Source organism: Dipodomys merriami, unplaced genomic scaffold, assembly GCF_024711535.1.
Source record: "Dipodomys merriami isolate MVZ:Mamm:240054 unplaced genomic scaffold, mDipMer1.0.p SCAF_108, whole genome shotgun sequence".
Taxonomy (NCBI): Eukaryota; Metazoa; Chordata; class Mammalia; order Rodentia; family Heteromyidae; genus Dipodomys; species Dipodomys merriami.
The window spans coordinates 2,787,099-2,810,012 of record NW_027202360.1 but is presented as its reverse complement, the minus strand read 5'-3'; the positions used below and the strand labels follow the sequence as shown (position 1 = coordinate 2,810,012).

The following is a 22,914-nucleotide window of genomic DNA, read 5'->3' as shown; positions in this document are numbered from 1 at the left end:
AGAACAAGAACAAGAACAAGAACAAGAACAAGAACAAGAAGAACAAGAAGAAGAAGAAGAAGAAGAAGAAGAAGAAGAAGAAGAAGAAGAAGAAGAAGAAGAAGAAGAAGAAGAAGAAGAAGAAGAAGAAGAAGAAGAAGAAGAAGAAGAACAAGAAGAAGAACAAGAAGAAGAACAAGAAGAAGAACAAGAAGAAGAACAAGAAGAAGAACAAGAAGAACAAGAACAAGAACAAGAACAAGAACAAGAACAAGAACAAGAACAAGAACAAGAACAAGAAGAAGAACAAGAAGAACAAGAAGAAGAACAAGAAGAAGAACAAGAAGAACAAGAAGAACAAGAAGAACAAGAAGAACAAGAGGAGGAGGAGGAAGAGGAGGAGGAGGAGGAGGAGGAAGAGGAGGAGGAGGAGGAGGAAGAGGAGGAGGAAGAGGAGGAGGAGGAGGAGGAAGAGGAGGAGGAGGAGGAAAAGGTACAGAATCATGTTTATCCACATTTTATTTAATGAATAATTGTGGCAAAATAAGTGTTTCAAGTTTCATTTTGATCTTTACAGTAGTTCCTGTTTAGCCTCTGGATATACATTTCAAGTTGATACCTATAATCAATGAAGTACTTTATGGAGTTAACCCTCAGTATCCAGAATTTCCACATCTAGGTGTTCAATCAACCAGAAATTTAAAATATTCAGGAAAAAACTTGTTCCCCAAACATTCAAAAGAGCAACTATTTACATACTGTTACATGTATGTTGGTAATATATATAACCTTGACGTGATTTAAAGTGTAACTTACTTTGTATGACATACTATGCTATTTTCTATATGGGATTAGAGCCTATGCTGATTTTAGTATACTCAATCAGTTCTGGAAGCAACACTGTAAATACCAAGATGACCATTTTATGCTTTTACCCAGACAAATATAGCTACAATAAAGCTTCAGTTATAAATTGGGTACAGTAAGACAATAATAACAGTAACTAATAAAAATAGAAAAATTGTAACAATATACTGTAAAAAAATCAAGTAATGTGAAATGGATGTGGAAGTGCATACCTGTAATTCCAGGAAACAGAAGCCTAGGCAGGAAAGTAATCAAAGAGATATACAGTGAAACTTTATCTCCAAAAGAACCCCCCCACCCCCCAAAAAAAGGTATTATGTGAATGTGGTTTCTTTCAAAATATGAGATGTTTTACCGTGTAATCTTTTCAGAGCACAGTTCAGCACATGTAACTAACTACAGAAGGGGAAATTACAGTGAAGGGGACTACTGTATGGTTTTTTTGTGTGTGTGAAGAGAATAATGTATCTTATTTAAAGGTTTTTTTTTTTTTGAGAAGAAAAACCATGCACAATTCTTTTGCCTTTTTCTGAAACTCTAAGACCTTTCTCCCCTCCCAACTAACCATCTTCCCACCTGGGTGCTGGAAAGGACAAGCACTCCCAAATTAGCTTAGCTGTGCCATCACGTCTTTTCATGGCAACAATGCTTGAAAAGAAATGCACTAATTACCTTGCTAAGGTAATTGTAACCTTTCTGTACGGTATTTTCACAATTAAATAGAAAAAGCAGAAGTACAAACATGATTTGTTCCTGAACAATCAAGCTTCCTGTAGCCTGTTTTATTCTTCCTATTTTGCTCCCAGATGCCCAGAAGACACTGGTTTGAAGACATATTCTGTATTGTCAGGTGTGTGAGATAAATGACTCCCTTAGAAGAAAATGTGAATTTGAACATTGAAATTGAGAAGGGAAATCAAACTCTTCCATCTTTTTTAGTAAGGACCAGAAAAAAATGGCATGTACTTACATGCTGAGAGTAAGCAACTTTTGCCACCTGTGGTAATGAATTTAATTTTGATGCTGTTGTGAAATGTGTCTGACATGTGTCCTGAACCCTAATTCCTTATTTTCTGAGAGCACCACCTCTTCAGAAATTCGGATTAGTGCTGTGAATATTTACTTCCTGTAAAATGTAGTTGCTTGGATATTTTGATTTTGTGAAAGCTTGGTTAGTTTGATATTGTTCTCTCAGTTAAAATATAAGCAAATAAAAATGAATTGAACCTGATTAAATGAAATTATTTCTGCCCATTTACTCTGGTACAGATTTCTCTGATTTAGGAAATCTATATTTTAAGTCATTCTGGATGCCTAACTAGGTCTGTGTATGGGGATGAGTCAATAAGAATTGCAGACTTTGCCACATTGATTTTGGAGCAAAAACTTATAGCTGGTAACTGGGCAACGATTCAAAAGACAGCAGAGGCTGAAGCCACGAGCCCTCCTGTCTGTGTTCAGCTCCAAATCTGTTCTAAAACACCCTCACTTCTTATGCATTGGTTTCTTTTCCTATCCAAAAGGTTTCTGGAGCTTCAACTTATGCTGGCCTCCTAGTATGCCAACATGAGGGAAGTCAAAGCAAGCAAGGCAGATGTGGCAGAGGGATTTTTTTGGTCGGTTGTGGGGCCTGAACTCTGGGCCTGGGCGCTGTTCCTCAGCTCTTCAGCTCAAGTCTAAAACTGCTGATCTAAACAACAGCATATATCAACTAGATTTAACAGACACCTATTGAATATTTCACCCAGCAGCATCAGAATACAAGTTTTTCTCTGCAGAACATAGAATATTTTCCAAAATAGACCACATTTCAGGTCACAAAGCATTCATGTCCAAATTCAGAAACATTGAAGTTGTACCTTACATTCGCTCACATCACAAGGGAAAAAAATTAGACCTCAACACCAAAAACCACCAAAGAAAGTCCTGTAACATATGGAGGCTGAACAACACACTGTTGAATCACCAGTGATTCAGGGAAGAGTTTAGAAAGGAAATTCAAATGTTCACGATATTCAACAAAAATGAGCACACAAATTACCAGCTCTTCTGGGACAGAGCAAAGGCAGTAGGCAGAGGCGAGTTTATAGCTTTGAGTATCTACATCAACTAATTGGAGAGATCTAAAACCAAAAATTTAATGAGACATCTGAACCTTCTTGAAAAAGAGCAGCAAGATAAACCCTAATCATTGAGATGGAAAGAAATAATTAAAATTAAATCAGAATTAATTGAATTAGGATCCAAGAAAACCATAGAGAGCATCAACAAAACAAAGAGTTAGGTCTTAGAAAAAATTAACACATTTGGAAGACCCTTAGCAAATCTTATCAGAAAAAGAAGAAAACTCACCCAAATAAATAAACTCAGAGATTTAAATGGAAACATCACCAGAGCAATAACCAAGATTAAGAAAAGTAAAAGGGAATACTTATCAAAACTATGCTAATAAGTTTGAGACCTTGGCAGAAATGGACCTTTTCATAGCAAATATCGACATGCCGAAACTAAAACAAGATGAGTTAAAACATTTTAACAGGAGCATATCTACAAATTCAATGCAATACCTAAAAATATCCCTATTTCATTCTTCAAGGAATAGAAGAGACAATCCAAAAATTCATAGGGAACAAGAAAAGACCCTGAATAGCATAAAAGATCACTAACAGAAAGAAAAGTGGAGGAATAGCAATGCAAAATTTCAAACTGTGCTAGTAATCAAAACAACTCGGTAATGGCACAAGAACAGACCTCAGGTCCAATGGAATAGAATTGAATCTACAGATATATAGCCATCTAATCTTCGATGAGAAACCGAAATAATTAGAATGGAAGAAAAACAGCCTCTTCAGTAAATGGTGCTGGCAAAATTGGTTAATCAATTGTAGATAACTAAAGCTGGATCCTTATATATCACCCTGCACCAGAAACCACTCCAAATGGATCAAAGACCTCAGAGTCAAAGCAGACACTCTGAAAACATTATAGGATGGAATAGGAGAAAACTTAGAACTCCTTGGCACAGGCCGAAATTTTCTTAATAGAGACCCAGAAACACAGCAAATCAAAGAAAGGTTGGACAAATGGGATTGCATGAAATTCCAGAGCTTCTGCAAGGCAAAGAACATAGCTAGCAAGATCGATAGAAAGCCCACGGTTTGGGAGAACACCTTCATTAGCCATACAACAGACAAGTGTCTCATATCTAAAATATACCTGGAACTCAAAAAATTAAATACCCCAACAACAAATCCTCAGAGAAACAACTGACCAATAAATAAGTGGGCTAAAACTTAAAGGGAAACTTCTCTGAAGAGGAAAGAAGGATGGCGAATAGACATATGAAGAAAAGTTCAAACTCTCTAGCTATAAAAGAAGTTCAAATCAACCCAACATTGAGGTACAACCTCAGCCCAGTTAGAATGGCTATAATCAAGAACTCTAATAACAACAGATACTGGAAGAGATGGGGACAGAAAGGAATCTTAGTGCATTGTTGGTGGGCGTGTAAACTTGTTCAACCACTTTGGAAAGTAGTATGGAGTTTCCTCCAAAGACTCCACATAGAGCTCCCCTATTTCCCCGCAATCCCACTTTTGGGCATTTACCCAAACGATCACAAACAAGACCATACTAAAACTACCAGCACAACTATGTTTATTGCAACATTATTTACCATAGGTAAGATATGGAACCAACCCAGATGCCCCTCATTAGATGAATGGATCTAAAAAATGTGGTAGATACACACAATGGAATTCTATGCCTCTATCAGAAAGAATGACATTGCCCCATTTGATAGGAAGTAGAAAGACTTGGAAAAAATTAAGTGAATCAAGCCAGGTCCAAAAATATAGTTCCCATGGTTTCCTTTATTTGCAATAACTAGTATATTTTTGAGACAAGCAGAAAATGTAAGTTAAGTTCATGTTAGGTGTAATGAACCCCAAGATAAGTATTGAAATGTTTTTTGTTCTTCCTTGCAATTGTTTCTAACATATTTATAAGATTATTTCTTTGTTGCTTTATATGTCCCTCCCCCATGGTATAACCCTTGCTTCCATTTTATTTGATGTTGGTATAATTTGTTGAGGCAATGGGCAAAACCAACCTTTAAATAGGGATACATTGGACCCATTGCAACAATGTGCTATACAAATCATTATGTCCTGTAGAGAGCTGTGAGAGGCCGCACCTGGAAGATAGCACCAGCTTCCGCCCTCCGCCTTCCTGATGGCGAGTGCTCTCGTGGTAAACAACTCCTTATATGGCTAAGGCAAAGAATCTGGCTTGCTTCCACACACCTGAACCTATTGGTGGTTCTCACGTGGCGTATCAGCGTTGGCTACCCAGTGGGTACTTAAGGCTGTGGGGAATTCTCCCCAGGGTTGGGGTCAGAAGATTACTCAAAGGTCCTGAATAAACTGCAGAGAGAAGAGTCCAGTGTCGCGTCTTCCTTGCTGGTCGAGGCGGTAGCGACACGTGGTGGCCCATACGGGGAACTCAGCCATAACCCCAACGAGGACTCAGAACTCTCTGGGGTCAGGGTGGTGCACCGGTAAGTTCCCAGGTAAAAGGGGAATCCGCGACAAGAGCAGGGGGATTTTTGCTCTTCTCAGTAGATAAAGAGAGAGTGAGAACCCGGGGCTAGTCAATAGAGTAGCCAAAAGTGAAAGTAAAAGTCTGTTTACCAGCTTTAAATGTTTAAAACATGGGCTCTTCTTCTTCGCACCCAATTTTTTTGGCTCTCAATGAGCTACTGCACTCAAAAAAGTTAAAAATAAAAAAAGTACTTTAGAGAGATTTTTGAATGAATGTGACATCGTTGCCCCGTGGTTCGCTGTCTCCGGAAGCCTCACGGTGGCCTCTTGGGAGAAACTAGGGAGGGACCTAGATTTTGCCTCTGAACAAGGAATGCTTAAGAGCGGAGTGAGACCAATATGGAAACTGATAAGAGGCTGTCTCGAGGACCAGCGTTGCAGTGAGGCGGTAGAGAATGGTCAGGCCGCCTTAGAAATGCTGCAGGAAGAAAGATCGGAAAGGGCAGACAGCGAAAAGGAGGAGAGCAGGGGGGGTTATACCCCGATTTTGCCGAACTAGAGATCTCTGAGTCTACAGACTCAGAGGAACTACAATCACTCATAAAACAAATAGAAAAAACAAAGATAAGTAAGAGGAGGAAAGGGAAGGAGAGAGAGGACCCAGATAAAGACGAATGCACGCCCTCCGTGCACCGCCCCACACCTTCGGCCCCTCCGCTCTATGCGGAGTACCCCAGAAGTGGCAGCCTTGGCTGTTCTTTCAGCCCAGGCGTGTGGAAAGCGGTCAGAACCGAGTTACATCTAGCCTGTCCAATATTTCAGGATCCACAGGGACAGCGGTATCATGAACCCTTAGATTTTAAGGTTATAAAATCTTTAGCTGAGTCTGTGAGGACTTACGGAATCACAGCATCCTTTACTGTAGCCCAGGTGGAGGCCCTAAACAGACATTGCATGACACCCGGTGATTGGAGTGGGCTCGCACGAGCTTGTTTGAGCCCAGGTCAGTATTTAGATTGGAAGGCCTTTTTGATTGAATTTGCTAGTGAAGAGGCTGCGGCCAATCAGGCTGGGGGAAACCCAGCTTGGGACAGAGATATGCTGCTTGGACAGGGGAGATTCGCCAATCAGCAGATAGGCTACCAGGTTCAAGTTTATGAACAAATCAATAAAATTGGCATAAAGGCATGGAAGGCCTTACCAAATAAAGGCGAGGTGAGTGGCAATCTCACCAAAATCCTGCAGGGCTCTATGGAGCCGTTTTCGGACTTTGTTGCCCGTATGGTCGAGGCCGCTGGCAGAATTTTTGGTGACCCAGACACAGCCATGCCATTAATTAAACAGCTTGTTTACGAGCAGTGCACTAAGGAATGCAGAGCCGCCATAACCCCATATAAGAATAGGGGACTAGAAGCATGGATGAGAGTTTGCAGAGAGCTGGGCGGACCACTAACTAATGCTGGATTAGCTGCTGCTGTGGTGCAATTAACCCAGAAGAAGAGGGGCTGGGAAGGTGGCTCAGTGGTAGAGTGCTTGCTTTGCATGCCTGAGGCCCTGGGTTCAATTCCTCAACACCACATAAGCAAAAAGAAAAAAGCCGGAAGTGGCACTGTGGCTCAAGTGGTAGAGCGCTAGCCTTGAGCTGAAGAGCTGAGGGACAGCGGCCAGGCCCAGAATTCAGGCCCAGAAAAAAAAAAAAAACTATTTAAAAAATGCTGCAAATTTGTCTAAACAGTTGTCTAGTTATCTTTTAGGTAATTGAACTGGGGAGTTCGACAGCCTGATGGAACAGCTCAGGGTTGCCATCGTCATGGTGAACTCGACCTGAGTGGATGCAGGATTGGCGGAGGGCTTATCTTCTTGGATCTCAGTTGCTATGAATCATCTCAAGGAGGGGGCGGGTTTGGGAGCCCTGACAGGCCTCCTGGTGTTAGCCTCCTTGGTATGTCTGTGGTGCATTTGCCAAATTAGAGGTTCTCAGCGTTGCAGTGCAGCCATGATTAACCAAGCCTTTACAGTCATTGGAGCAGGTCAGTCCCCCCAAGCGTGGCTTGCCACCCTAAAACAATGAACACAGATTGCAAAGCCAAAGTACTGCAGTCGAGAGGCATGAGTTTTGCCCTCGAGGAGAGCATGTTCGATTGCACACGGGTTCGATTCGCCTTTTCCCGTCCTTGTGAAAAACAAATCAATGGACAGGCTGAGTCATCCCTAGAGAAGGTACCCTCTGGGAGAAGGCTTGTATGCAGTCCTTGCATTGCACAACAGGGATCAGACCTCTGTTCTCATCTGTGTTCTTTAAACAAAAAAGGGGGAACTGTAGAGAGCTGCTAGGGGCCGCACCTGGAAGATGGCGCCGGCTTCCGCCCTCCGCCTTCCCGATGGCGAGTGCTCTCGTGGTAAACAACTCCTTATATGGCTAAGGCAAAGAATCTGGCTTGCTTCCACACACCTGAACCTATTGGTGGTTCCCACGTGGCGTATCAGGGTTGGCTACCCAGCGGGTACTTAAGGCTGTGGGGAATTCTCCCCAGGGTTGGGGTCAGAAGATTACTCAAAGGTCCTGAATAAACTGCAGAGAGAAGAGTCCGGTGTCGCGTCTTCCTTGCTGGTCGAGGCGGTAGCAACAATGTCCAATAAGGAACTTAACTTTTGCCAGGGGCAGGGTGTTGCAGGGGTGGAGAGGGGAGATGGGAAAGGATGAGAAGGGGAAACAGGAGGAGGCAACAATGCTTGATAAGAAATGTACTCATTACCTTGCCCATGTAATTGTAACCCCTCTGTATGGTATTTTGCAAAATAAATAAATAAATAAATAAAGTTTGTCAGAATAATGTCAAAAAGTTTTTGACAGAATCATCATTAGTGTATCACCTAGAATCTGGATATGGTTAGTAACTCTAGAGGATTTTCTCATACTCTCAGAATTTTCGTAAACATATATAATAAGTCAAATGAGGTGGTTTATACCTATAATCCTAGCTACTCTGAAAATGGAAATGTCCATAGTTGCAGTTCAACGTCAACCTGGAAAACATACAAGAGACCTCCATCTCAATCAATAAAAGCTGGGTGTGCCAAGGTGTGGCTGTCATCCTACCTATTTTGAACATAAAACTAGGAAGTTCCCTATCCATGTAGCCTAGGAATAAACAAATACAAGATTCTTTCTCAAAAACAATCAAAGAAAAAAATAGCTGGATATGGCATGGTTCAAGTGGTCAGATGCCTGCCTGGCAAATGCAAGGCTCTGAATTTGAATCCAAGTACTTACCTCAAAAATTAAAAGTAAACCATATGAATTAATTCTCTAAATCACTTCTCAGTGCAATTATCTTATGTATTCTTCAAATAATCTGGTAGTGAAGGCAGAGAATTGATTAAACCAGATCAATATAATAGGTGAAATTAACCCCAATATAAGTATTTAAATGGTTTTTTTTCTTTCTTGCAATTGTTTCTAACATATTTATAAGATTATTTCTTTGTACTGGGAATGCCTAGCTTCTTCATGGCTCACAGGCTGGTGAGCTCATGTGGACCCATTCACCTATTAGGCCTGCTAGGCCCGAGTTCAGATCCCAGACCCGCCAAAAGATTCATCTTGATGTCACAAGCAAATAGTTGCCACTGTTTTCCTTTCCTGTGCAAATCCTGGGTCTCAGCTAGGATGGAGAATGCATGGGCCACCGTGTGGTCAGGGAAATAAGTTGTTATACATGTCAGCTGAGTTATACCTGTCATCATATACTCAAGAAAATACACAATATATCCATGAATAGCATACAAAATAAAGACAATAACTACAATTAATATATGATGCAGTACACTCACGGATGTGAATTTACATCCCATATTTCAATGTTGCATTGAGGACTATTTTGGTCTCCCTGGGGCTCAATCTCAGTTCCTGGGAACAGCCCAGCTACTTCCTGGCTCACAGTCTGGTGTGATCAACTGGACCCATTGGGCAGTTGGGCCTCCTAGGCCTTGAGTTCACATCCCAGCACTGCCAAAAATTCACCCTGATTGGAGAAGCCAGTTGTTGCACCTGTTTTCATGTGCTGTTTTCATGTGCTGTGCAAATTCTGGGTCTCAGCTAGGATAGAGAAGGTATAGGCAACTCTATACTTATGGGAATAGGTTGTCATCCAGTTCACCACAGTTATATCTGTCAACCTATACTCAAGAAAATACACAATACATCAATGAATAAGACACAAAATAAAGAGAGAATGACTACACCAAACGCAATATGTTGCCACCCATGTTTGGAAATATAGATCCTTTGTTTAATTATGAATTTATGACAATATTGGCCCCCACCAGGACTCCATCTCAGGTCCCCGGAATGGCCTACCTCCTTAGTGGCTTACAGGGTCATGTACTCACCATGACCCATTCACCAATTGGGCCTGCTAGGCCTTGAGTTCAAATTACAGCACTGCCAAAGATTCATTCTGATGTGAAAAGCTTAGGGTTGCACATGTTTTCCTGTTCCGTGAATGTCCTGGGTCTCATTGAGAATGGAAAATGCTATATAAGCAACTCTATAGCCATGGAAACACGTTGTCATCCATGTCAGCGCAGTTATATCTGTCACCATACTCAATAACATACACAATACATCCATGAATAAGTCAAATAGTAAAAAGAATAACTACACTGAATGCAAGATGTATACCACACCTGTAGGTAGAGAGATCCTATGTTTAAAAAAGGTGGGCTTGCTATTTTGTCGAGTGCTGGGGTTTCAAATCAGGCCCTGGACCAGGCCTGACATTCTAGTCTTCAAGGATGGTGAGCTTCCCCTTCTCCCTCAGTGCAACAGAGCTATACAAACCTGAGTTCAAATCCCAGCACTAACAAAAGATTCATCCTGATGTCAGAAGCCAGTTGTTGCACACGTTTTCCTCTCCCGTGAAAGTTCTGAATATCAACTAGGAAGGGGAATTCATAGGCAACCCTATAACCATGGGAACAGGTTGTCATAAATGTCATCCTGTCACAATACTTAGTAAAATACACAATACCTTCATGAAGTAGATACAAAATAAGGAGAAGAAGTTCACTGGACACAAGATGCTGTACACACAAGTATGTCAATATAGATCGTATGTTTAAATTATGAACTTATGAATATAGTGGACCACCCTATTGATCAATGTCAGATCCTGGGAATGGCGTAGGTCATTATTTGCTCACAGGATAGTGTGATCACCTTGACTTATTGGTCAATTGGTCCTACTAAACCCTCAGTTAAGATCCCAGCACTACCAACAAGTGGATCGTGGAGTAAGAAGCCAAGTGTAAAACTTGTTTTCCTTTTCTCTGAATATCCTGGTGACTCTGAGAATCCTGGTATGATGGAGAATGTTTCTATAAATCTAGATGCTCTGTGATAAGATGTCATCAATGTAATAAATGAAAGGGGTTTTATCACAGTACAATCAATGATAAATAAATGAATAAAACAAAAAATACAAGAACAACCACACCAAACATGTATGGACTGAGCATCTATAGGTACGTATAAATCCTATCTTTACAATGTATCTAAATAGTATGTTTCCAGGACTGGGGCTTGAATTCAGGACTAGTGAACAGGCATGAGTTTCTTATCTTCAAGTATGGTGATCTTCCACTTCATCCACATTGCTCCAGATTTACCCAGATCCTGAGTTCAAATCCAAAGCCTGGAAGAATAAGCAGCGTGAATTGCAAGTCAGGGAGCTAAATGTTTATATTTTATTTTTCTCAATACGGCGCTTGAACTCAGGTCGTTGCAACTCTGCCTCAGCTTTGATCACCCTACCCTGGGGTGCAACCACTAGATCTACAGCTCCTCCTGAGATCCTAGACCGCCAGGCCTTGCAGGGAAAGCAATGCACAGAAAAAATAGGGCCTTTTTCTGTTTTCTTCCTTTGCATGGTGACCCTCATGGGTCTGAATGACACTGATGCAAAGGGTACTTCACCTTGCATTGCTACATAGGCCCTGATTTGGAATCCCCATTCTGACACCAACCAATGGCATGAGATACTAAGAAAATGGTTGCCATTCATAAGATTAACAATGGAATGTTGTCAATGTCACGGTTGAATGAATTGATCATAAATGATGCTCCTATAAAATTAGACAGCTTCATTTCAGGATGCTTATTGGTTTCATTTAATATTAAGCTTTCATTTAATATTAAGCTTTGAAAGAATATTATTACTTAAAGGAACACAATAATATCAGAACACTGATTTCATTAATAATTTAAGGATGAATACAATTAATTAATTAAATTACATTAATTACATGGACGGAGTATTAATACCCTGGAATTGGTAAGAATGTAGTCTATATAATTAATAATGTAAAGGCATCTCTGACACTCTATAAAGATATATATTTATTAGCGTACTTCCATCTGCATGTCAATCTTTTCTTATTTTGGTAACCCTTGGTGCTTGATCTGAGGTCCTGGGAACAGCCTGTCAGCTCAATTTGCCCCAGGATGGCATGCTAACACCCATTCATGAATTGGGCTTTATAGGTTGTATGCCTTGAGTTCAGATGCCAGCACTCCCAAAAATGAATCGTGGAGTAAGAAGATGATGGTGACATTTTTTCCTTTTCTGTGAAAGTCCTGGGTGTCAGGTATGAAGTGGAATACATATGCAGACATATATCCCGTGTAATCAATGTAATCAATGTTTTATGCTCAATAATAGTCAATAAAATAACAGGTCAGTACATGAATAAAACAAAAAAAATAAAATAACTACACTGAATGCAATATAGAGTCAACATATAAATATATATATATATGTAAATCATATATGTAAATTGTACATGAATAGGATGTTTTCTAGTAGTGGGGATCTATTTCAGGCCCAAGGAGCAGACCTGAATTTCTTGACTTCAAGGAGGCCAGCTTCCCATTCCCACACAGTGCAACAGAGTTACCAAGACCATGAGTTCCAATCCCAGTCCTGGCAGAAAAATGGCACCTTTGCAGTATGTGAGACCCAATTCTTCAATATTTCATTATGCCTCCATTTTATGAATGTGATTTTTAAATGCTTAATAAAGAATTAACTAAAATCAATCAGTGTCCTATAATATAATTGTGTATAATTTTATCCTAGAATCATTCAAGAACTGTCCATTCAATCATGACATACATCACATTCCATTGGTATTCATATGGATAGGAATGAGTTCCTTAGGATCTCCTGCCATTTGGAGGTGGCAGGACCAGGATTCCAACTGTGGGCTCCAGCTCCCACCACTTCAACCTAGGGATAGGGTACTCACCAGTCTGTCCAAGAATATCAGCAAGACCAATGATTAGGCAGGCAACCGTGGCTCTCAGCAGTCCTTCTTGATACTTACAACCTGTGATGGGAGGATCATGTTCAAACTCATCTTAGGCAGGAATGTCCTTGAGTCGCCTGTCCAACTTCAGTGTCAACAAAGCCAGAAGCCCTGGGTTCCAGTGTGGAGGGCGAGCCTTGAGAAAAAGCAGCTCACAGACTGTGCCCAGATCCTGAGTTCAAGGTCCAGTTCTGGCAACACACAGACAGACACAACAATCTGTGCAGCCATCCAGCTAAAACAGATCACCCTCTCGTCTCCAACTAAATTGGACATTGGTCCCTGGGAAATTCTTCGTGTCTCCGTCCATGCTGCTTTCATCACAGGATTCTGGCCACACTCCCATTCTTTCATGGTTCTTTCTGACCAATGGGATACAAGAATGGTAGCTACGCCCACATTCCATCCTGCCCAGTAGCACCCGGGATTCCCTCTGTTAGTTTACAACACTCAAAAGCAGTTGAGGAAGGGAGAGGTGGCTGAGTGGTGAAGAAGAGACTCAAGCGACTTTGGAGTAGGAAATTGAGATGCCTGCCCTCACCCCGGCTTCCTTCCCCCCTTCTCAAGGTGTGGGATTTCAAACCTCAGCCAATGGTGCACTGCAAGCCCGCCTAAAGCCCTGACCTGGTCCCTGGCCCTGGTTCTCTGCTCTTACTATGTGTTTGCAATGCCGATGCCATTGCTGCTTGACCCACCTGGAGCAGCCTCCAGCACCTTCTCCCAGCAGCACAGGTGAATGGCTGCCCCCAAATCACCACTACCCGGGGTCAGACACCCCTCTGGGGGCACCATGACCACCTGCTTGTTTCCTCTCCCTGGCTCTGAGGAGCCACCTTTCTGTCTTGGGCATTTCTGAAGCAGATACTCAATATATGCTCTGGCTGGACTGGATCGAGGTCCTCCTATCTGGGACAGGTATGCTCCACCACGCCTGGTCCCGTGTAGTTGGGATGGTAGACAAGTAGCGCCATGCTCAGTTATCAATTTAGATGGATTATCCCAAAATTTTAGTCCACAGCAGCCCATTCTTGATCAGAGGTGAAGCTCTGGGTAGGGCCGCAACCATCAGACCTCATTCTCCTCACAGAATAGTTTTGAGGAAACAAGGGATTTAAACAGAAGGAACCCTGGAGCAGGGCTTGGCACAGAGGGAGAGGCCTTCAGAGAAGTTTCTCAGCAATTCTGTGAGCAAATGATAGGAAGATACCCGGAAAGGGTTCAGGTGGGGCCAGTTATTAATTGTGCAACAGGTGGGGATTATGAAACAAAACATTTCTCTCATCATCACCCTATCCCCATGAGGAAGGGGATGCTTCACTGTGCTGAGATTTGCAGCTGGGGAAGCCGAGGTACAGAGAAGCCAGGGGAAGTACTTATGACTTCAACTTCACAGGAAGTTCGGCATGACTTCACTACCATCCTCCCTAGGAAAATGGAGGCTATTCAATCCACTTCTTGTGACAGGTAGTCCACTTCTTGTCAGTTGTGTGGCTTGAAGCCTAGGCATGGGCGCTGTTCTTGAGCTCCTCAGAAAAAAGCTAGTGCTCTACCACTTGAGCCCACAACACCACTTCTTGTTTTCTGGTGGTTCTTTGGAAATAATAGTCTCATAGACGTTCCTGCCGGGGCTGGCTATGAACCATGATCCTCATATCTCAGCCTCCTGTGTAGTTAGGATTAGAGTTCTGAGCCATCGGCACCCGACATATTGTAATTCTGACTTTTCTCTCTCTCTTTCACAAGAACTGGTTGAATGGGTACTGGAGAAGGGGGCCTAGCATTATCATGTGGCTGGAATCCAAGGTGACCCTCTCATTCTGGAGGTGGGCTGTGAGTCAGGAGCTATTTCGCTCAGACTTTTGAAACAGCTCCCTGAGGTAAGCCCCACTGTGCCCTGGCTAGACCATTAAATATATTTTCCATCCAGCTTACTGGACTTATTGTATTGTATTGCTTTCTACATGATTTTCTAGCACCTGGCTAAACTTATGATACATAGTTATGGAATGTAAATGTAATGCCTAATTAAGAAAGTCATTTAGGGCTCTGGGAATGTGGCTTCATGATACAGTGATTGACTAGCATGCATGAAACCCTGGGTTCAATTCCTCAGTAATACATAAAAAAGAAAAACACTGGAAGGAATGCAAGTGGTAGAGCACTAGCCTTGAGAAAAAAATAGCTCAGGAATAATTACTTACCCTTGAGTTTAAGCCCCTGGACTGGCCAAAAAAAATTATTAAATGGAAAATAAAGAATGCATACTTGAAATATATAATTGCTCCTTCCATACTGACACCTGAAAATAGACCCTAATTCATGTACTATACCTATGTTAGGATACTGTGTTGAAAAAATTTTGTTCTTTAAGTCACAGCAATTAATGGCAGGAGTGTGCTTAGATGTCAGCTGAAGATTAATTCTGGAAATTCAAGGATTCCAAGATTTTCTGCCATCACTGCTAATCACGAAGTGAAAAATTGTCTAAGTGTGATTTTGAAATCTTTTTGGTCAGTTTTGGCACCAAAAAGGCAGAGGCTAATTAATAGTTGTGAAAGAAAATAAGGAATAACTCCAGATGGAAGGAATAAACGATAGTAACTAATGTATACCAGAAACTGGTCTAGAGAACCATTTTTGGTTATTGAAGAACTAGTTGTCAACTAGGCTTTTCTAAGTCTCTTAGGCTAGTTCTTAATCTCTGCGTGATAAATGTATCTCCGTCTATGCTGTTCTTTCACACCTTATCTCCTTTGTTTTCTAAAAGTCTTAGTCTTTCTATATTTCTCTATGAACATTTTCTGATTATAAATACACCTATACAGATGTCACAGGATGCTAATGTAAGAGTCCCATAGCTCATGACTCATTAATGTAACAAAATGGAAAAGGAGGACATATTTACTGCTACCTCAATTTTTCTGAAAAGCTGCAATGTCATCATTTGGTTAAAATTTCCATTCTTTGCCTATACAGTGTCATTCAGTGCACATAAATGCAAATATGAAATGGGTGCTGGTGGTTTATACCTGTAATCAAATTGCTCAGGAGGTTGAGACCAGAGGATTGTGGTTCAAACCCAGCCTTGTCAGGAAAGTCCATGAGACCCTAATCTTCAATTAACCACCAGAAAATCGGAAGTGGTGCTGTAGCTAAAGTGGTAGTGCGCTCAACTTGAACTGAAGACCTGAGGGACAGTGCCCAGGATCAGAGTTCAAGCCCCACAACCAATAAAAAAGTGAAATATGACTTTAAGTTTACCCAAAAGGAACGACAAGATAAAATTCCCAAGAAAACAAAATTAATTCCAAAATGATTCAGTGCACCTACTTTTGTAGAGTTAAGTTATGGATTCTTTGCTGGACATATTCTCTAAAAACAAATTGTTTAACTAGGGTTACAGGTGGACCCATTGCAACAATGAGATGTACAAGTCGTTTCTATAATTAGAACTCAGTTACTAGATAATTCCAACAGCTCATGTATAAAATGATAATGTGAATAATGTAGACAGAGTTGCCAACAAATGGATGAAATTAATTTATACATTTAGAAAAAGGGTAATTTTTTGAGGCTTTGGTATAACATGGTATGAAGAGAATAATTGTGTGACATCTTCTTTCTTCAACCTGTATGTAACATAGGAAGCAATTTCCTTAATTACGTGCCTCTGTACACAATGAGAAAAATGCTAGATTTGGGATTTGTTTTATTTTTGTTTTTGTTTTTGGTTTTTCCTAGGGCTTGAACTCTGGGACTGGACACTCTCTCTGAGCCTGTTTATTCTCAAGGCTCGTGCCCTACCACTTCAACCTCAGCTCACTTTTGTCTGGCTTTTGCTGAGAAGTTTATTGGAGAAAAGAATCTAGGGAACCTTCCTGCCTGAGTGGTGTAGTAGGAAGACCCCTACACAGGCAGGCAAGCCCACCTAGTCGTCCGGAGTGACTGAGCCCACCGCAACAAAGTTGTTATTAAAGAAGCAACTTTATTGAGAAGGTTCCTACACTGACCAGCCAGGGCCGCAGCACAGGCTCAGGAGCTGATACTGCGACCCCTAGTGGCCCACGTGCTTAGGTTTTTAAAGGCAAAAATCACAAGGTGAAGCCTGGTCAAGTAGGCGACCAATGAGATTTTCATGCACCCAAACGATTGCAGTCATACCAGACCACACGCAGGTGGCCAATGAAGTTACACTTTGTCACATAATGGCTGTTTAAACCAGCCTATCACTTTTGGTTTAAATGACTCACGAATTCAATGATAAAGCGGAGCTTGAGGTAAACATACACAAAGGAGTTTAGTGGAGTTTAACATAAGTATGTGAAAAAGGCAGACTGTATATAGTAAACTCGGGATGTAGACAGCATGCCAGGATGAGCTGGATTACTGGCTATCTGTTTAACTGGTTAGTCCTTAACAGAACAAACATGGGTTAAGTTCTTAAGGGGAGGGGGACCTAGAGGCATTCTTTTCATTCCAAGAACTGGGCTGGTTGAAGCCAAGGATTTTGTTCTTTTTCTATAATCCCTAAAACAAAAACAAAAACTGTAAAGAAGCTGTCCCAGCTCGAGTCTCCTCTCAGGGCCTAGTTCAGTGGGCTTTGAACTGTAATCTTCCAACCTTAGCATCCTGATTATGTATGATAGTTAAAAAAGTATGAATATAAATAATATTTGCAAGAATATCAGTGGAGGAAAAATGATGCAACACAGTTTATTGTGGTGTTCTTTCCAGAACACGGAGGGCATCACATTAGCAGAGGTGCAGTGTATTCTCACAATGGAGATTAGCTATTCTTGATGGGAATTAAGGGAATTTTGAGGTGCACCCTACAAGTTGGAAACTGTTGCTCTAGGATGACTTTATGGCATAAATCTTGTGATTGATGGTCATAGAAATAATAGCTTAATCTGAGAACCAACTGCTACGCTTGAAGAATTAATTATAACATGCTTCATAGTTTTATCCTATACCAGAATGTGGCTCTTTTTCTGTTTACTTCTCAGTCTGTAACACCCCATTGGAAAATGCATCTGTTGCAGAATTACAAAACATGCAAACAGGTAAATTTTGAATCTCTCAGGTACGGAATGTTCAGAATTTGAAAATGAGTAGTTATTAATCATAGGAATTTTGAAGAACACATACATTCTGTCCTCTTAACAACTTATTTACTTTTAAAAGTTATGGGTTTCCATAGAATTAAACTGTTTTCTGTTTTACTATAAGAAAGTACTAAATTTATTCTATTTTCAAAATATTGACAAGTATATTGTGAAAAAATTATCTAGTTGGAAATCATTCAAGTTGATTACCCTCTGATAAAGAAGAGGTAAATAATTCAAATTAGATTCCAAATAATACTTATTTTTAAAAAAATACTACATAAAGAATAATATTTACAATAACAAAACAGTGAAATTTTATTTCATCAGCTTATTTTATAATTTAATTTTAATGTGAAAATGATGTGTTGTGGGGTTACAGCCATTGTAAGGTAGTGAATACATAACTTTTCAAACTTGTTATGCCCTCTCTAATTTTTCTCACAATTTTTCCTTCACCCCAATATCCCTCACAAGTTGTAATGTACATTTCCAACTTATTGTCTTGTGAGTATTGCTATTGCATTGGTTTGCCCTTTGTCCTTTATTTCACCATTTTGTTGTTCCTGTCCCCTTCCCAAATTAAGGTAAATGTATACACAATACACAGGGTACCAAAATCAAACACAGCAGGGGATAAACCATAGGAGAAAATCTCAAAGAAAATAGAAATCACGTAGTACATCAAAAACAACAACCACAAATAAATATCTCTCCATATCTTGGAGTTCATTTTGCTCAGCATCAACTTATATGGTCATATATACGCATAACAAAGCCACTGGAAAATAATAGTTTCATGGACACTATACCATGAAAACACATGCGAACTGTTTTTGATGGTAAAGGTGGAATTAGGATTGGTGAATTCGCGATTCTGATAAAAGAATTTCAAAAGAGTTTTAAATTTTATGAAAGGTAAATTTTAATTGTTCAAACTTTTTAACAACTTAGCCTATCAAGAAAATTTAAAGTTACCTGGGAAAATAGGCTTTCATGCAAAGAAATCCATGGAGACTTAGCTGAGAGGGAGCAATGTGGGTGAATATGGCTTATTTTCACACTAAACAAACAAATCTCACAAACCTTGCAGTAAATCCTTTAGGTTCCCTTGAGAATTGTCCTTACCCAGGAAATGGACTCTCACTGTGTGAAACAAGGTTGCAGTGGAATTTAAATTCAAAGTTCTTTAAAAACAAAAAAGACATCAAAATTTGTGAATTGTCATTTAATTACCAAACAGTAATTCTCTGAAAAAGAAGGAAAGATATAATTCAAAATCACTTCACTTTATTAAAAGTATGAGAAAAGAGTAGTGAAGAGAAATGAGAGAAACCATAGAGGACTGTTTTCTCTCCAGTGGTGTAATGGGTTCTTGATCTTGTTTCTTCCATTCTATATTCACAAGCTATCAAGTGTGGCTGAGGACTGGAGTAACCACTTCAGACAAAGAATACTCACAGAAGAAAATATTTGCAGCACCTGTAAATGATTTATAACCTTTGACAATCTATTTATATCTGTTCAAAATTCTTCCCTACCCCGAACTGCATTCTTTGAACAGCTTTTTTTGCTTTTCCAAAGACTGCCCTTCATTAACTGCTTAAAATATTGTGAGGTCATATACATACACTATAGAGATTGTTGTTTGGTTGTGATTATTGTGTGTTTTTATTTGTAGTTGTGTTTTTAACTGAATTTCAAAAGGTTGTGCAAGTGTGTTACAATTAAATATGTCCATCAAATGCTCCTGGTTCAGAGTCATTCCTTCTATCAATCTGAACCAACCCTTTCTCCAAGATTTATTATAGATTTACAACTTCCTTTATTACTTGTGTACATTAGTATTCTAGCTGTACTTGCCCATTTTCCATTTTTCATTCATTTTATGTCTTTATAATAATTCCTTTCTGGTTTCAACTTCCTGATAGTCATTCTGTTAAACTGTTTAGAATTTGAAAGGTTTATATACATTCCTACATTCCATGGAGTTTCAATCCTGCATGTACTTGAACTGCAATAACAATTTGCAAGACTGGAGACGTGAAGCACCTAGATATGATTTTATTCTCATCTTTTTGGAAGATTAATCTTTAGTCAACAAGAAAGTTTAAAAATCGTTTAGAATTTATACCTAACTACCAGCTTTTATAAATGGCTTTGTACAATGGTGTGTGATTATTTTATTTTACATGGGATGATATTTTCTACTACCTCTAAGTTTTGGAAAAAGAAAAAAACTAATTTTTACTACAGTAGAGGAATATGATAGAAATAGAAGACAGATTTTATGTTTGTCACATCTCTGATGATTAACCATATGCAAAACTTAAAGTCATATTCCTTACTATGTTAGACAGATGGGAAACCATATGATAAGGCAACACATGATAAGGCAACTATTAGTGACTTTAAAATGTACCTTCTTATGTGAAGAAATTTACTTTATTAGCTAATATTTGGGTTTGAATCATGGAAGGCTGATCTATTTAACACATTTCTGGAAGGCACCTACTGAGCAACGCAAATGGTGGGAGATACTATTTCTACACTTTAATGAATGGTTGAACTTACTTGGCATTTATGCTGGGTAAATAAATCATCTCTATTGTAACTTGATTCCTACACTTGAAACACTTTTAATGTCACTATTATCTACTTGTCAAGTGTTATTTTGGTGAATAACATTTTTAAAAGTTTATTGGAAAAGGAATATACTTTCAGAAGATTAAATGTAGGTTATCATTGGTTTGAGAATGACAACATTTTTATAATACAGAACTAAGTTTTCTTGAAGTACCAGTGTTTTGAAGCACTAAGGATCTTCTCAATTAATGATTTTCTAAATTATATTTGACTTCTAAGTCAAGATTTCCTAGCCTTGGTAGAACAATTATGGATCTATCATTCCAGTAATTATTTTTGGCCTACTTACGCTGGACTGAAATCTTTCATTTATCATTAGGAGAAGGGTATAAAAATAATTTGTGACATTTGTGAATTTGTTTACTCATATGGGCTGGTCATCTGTAAATTGAAAGTTTGAACTACAATACATTCTCTTATATTTTGTGATCTCATCTTTCATTTTAAGTTGCCTTACATTTCACAATTGCTTACTACTAATTCCTACAAGGAATTGGGGCCCTGAAATATTATAGGAAATTAGAAATTGAGATGGGTCTTCAATTACTTTCCGTTAGCATGTTGCATGGGCCAAAGTCAGAAGTCTTGCCCTTGTTATATGATGATGAAATAACTGGGACTTAGTATCCTCAAACCTGTGGGTGCTACAGAAGAATAATAGTTTTTACACATCATATCAGTAAAATTTGGGTATAATCAGTAAGAATGCTTCAAAAATATGGAGAAAAACACTTTGGGTCCAGCGAGTTAACACAATAAACACAGCAGCAGTGTAAAATATCTTATAGATTAGAGGAAAACAATACTGGTTTTTTTTTTACAATGTGAATTCAGAAGACCTAGAACACTTAGAAGGTATCACAAGTTTATAACGAAGACATTGCTTTGATACTTTTTATTCTAATATATATTCTAAACCTAAGTATTTATATTCCAATTTGTTTATGGGAATAAATTTCAATTTATTTGTCAAATTATCAATTAATTCTAGCAATTCTAGAAATTTAAGATCAGCACATAGAAATATAAAATATATAAGTACTTATAATATAGGAAATTGTTATGCATTGTTCTGTTGTGGTTAGGGTATCAATGGCAACTCTGTTTTAAAGTATTATTCCATTATCTCTACCTCAGTTTTTGGTAGAGTTAGACCTAAAACTTTACCATTTGTAAGCCTGGAGGCAAGAGGAAATACTGTGATTAAAACATTAATAATTTAAGCCTAATATCGAGGAGAAACCTATGGACTTCTCCAAGTTTTATGGAAATATTTGGTGATAGAAAGTCAGTAGTGTAAGTTCCTGCCTGGTTGGATGGTAGACAGACCAGGATATTAGGTAATCATGCATACGAACAATTTTTTCACCTTCTTGGCTTTAGCTACTTTTGAAATGATAGGTATAATAAACAATTGTATTTTGATAAAATACCTTCTATTCTGAACAATTCGGTCTGAACTGTTAATCGCTCTATGGACCCTTGTAACTAAGATTAGTTTTGTTCCAGTAAGACAATCTATGCTGTCAGGGTAAGATATTTTGGTTGGTTTGTTTCTACATGGGAGAAGGGTAAAGTGTCAGGAAGACATTTGTGCCAGTGAGACTTCTTTGCGAACTTTTAAGCTGCAGAAGTTTAGAAGTAGCTCTTAAGCAAGACTTCCTTTGAATCCATTAGCTCCACAAAGCTAACTCAGTTGATTAGTGAGTACTTGAAAAGGCATCACCTTTGGACTTAGCTATAAAGACTTCAAAATATGATCAAATTTAAAATGAAAACAACAAAATAGTCATTGACAAAAATTGCAAATGTGAGCAATCGACCAAACAATGTAAGTTTTTCCCACTATACACAGAAATTTAGAGAAATAAGATCAATAGCATTTTAGGAACAATAAGGGCTCCTTGTTACAAATAGGCAACCAAGGATATATGCCTGTATAAAGATTGCATCATTAACTACTTAAATTTAGAGGATACTACATGCTTCAGCAGCAGGCCTAACCAAATGACAACAATACAGAGATTAACATGGCACTTGCAGAAGGATGATAAAAAAATTCGTGAACTATTCCATATTTTTCATTCTTCAAATGAAAGAAATGAAAAGCAGTTATTAAAAAGTTGATTACAAAAATACAAGTGTAACAATACATGTAATTCATAGAATTAAAGGTTAGTTTGACATCAGTGTATTAAATCTTCACTTTACAAAGGCTCTTACATAGCATAACCTTTACAAAACTTGAAATTAGATAATATTATCATCTTATCCCAAAGAAATAAAATACTATAAGGACCTAGGAAAAAAGGAATCTTAACTTTTTCTATATGGAATGTAATCTGAAAGGAGACATTTATTAATGAACCTATATATTATAAAAATGTAGACTTTAAAGTATTATATCT

At 39.0% G+C, this 22,914-nt stretch overlaps 1 pseudogene; it reads left to right on the top strand.

The window, feature by feature from the left end:
* The first annotated feature begins 22,488 nt into the window (after window positions 1-22,488).
* LOC138815228 (U6 spliceosomal RNA) lies at window positions 22,489-22,588 on the top strand (annotated as a pseudogene).
* Window positions 22,589-22,914: the final 326 nt, after the last annotated feature.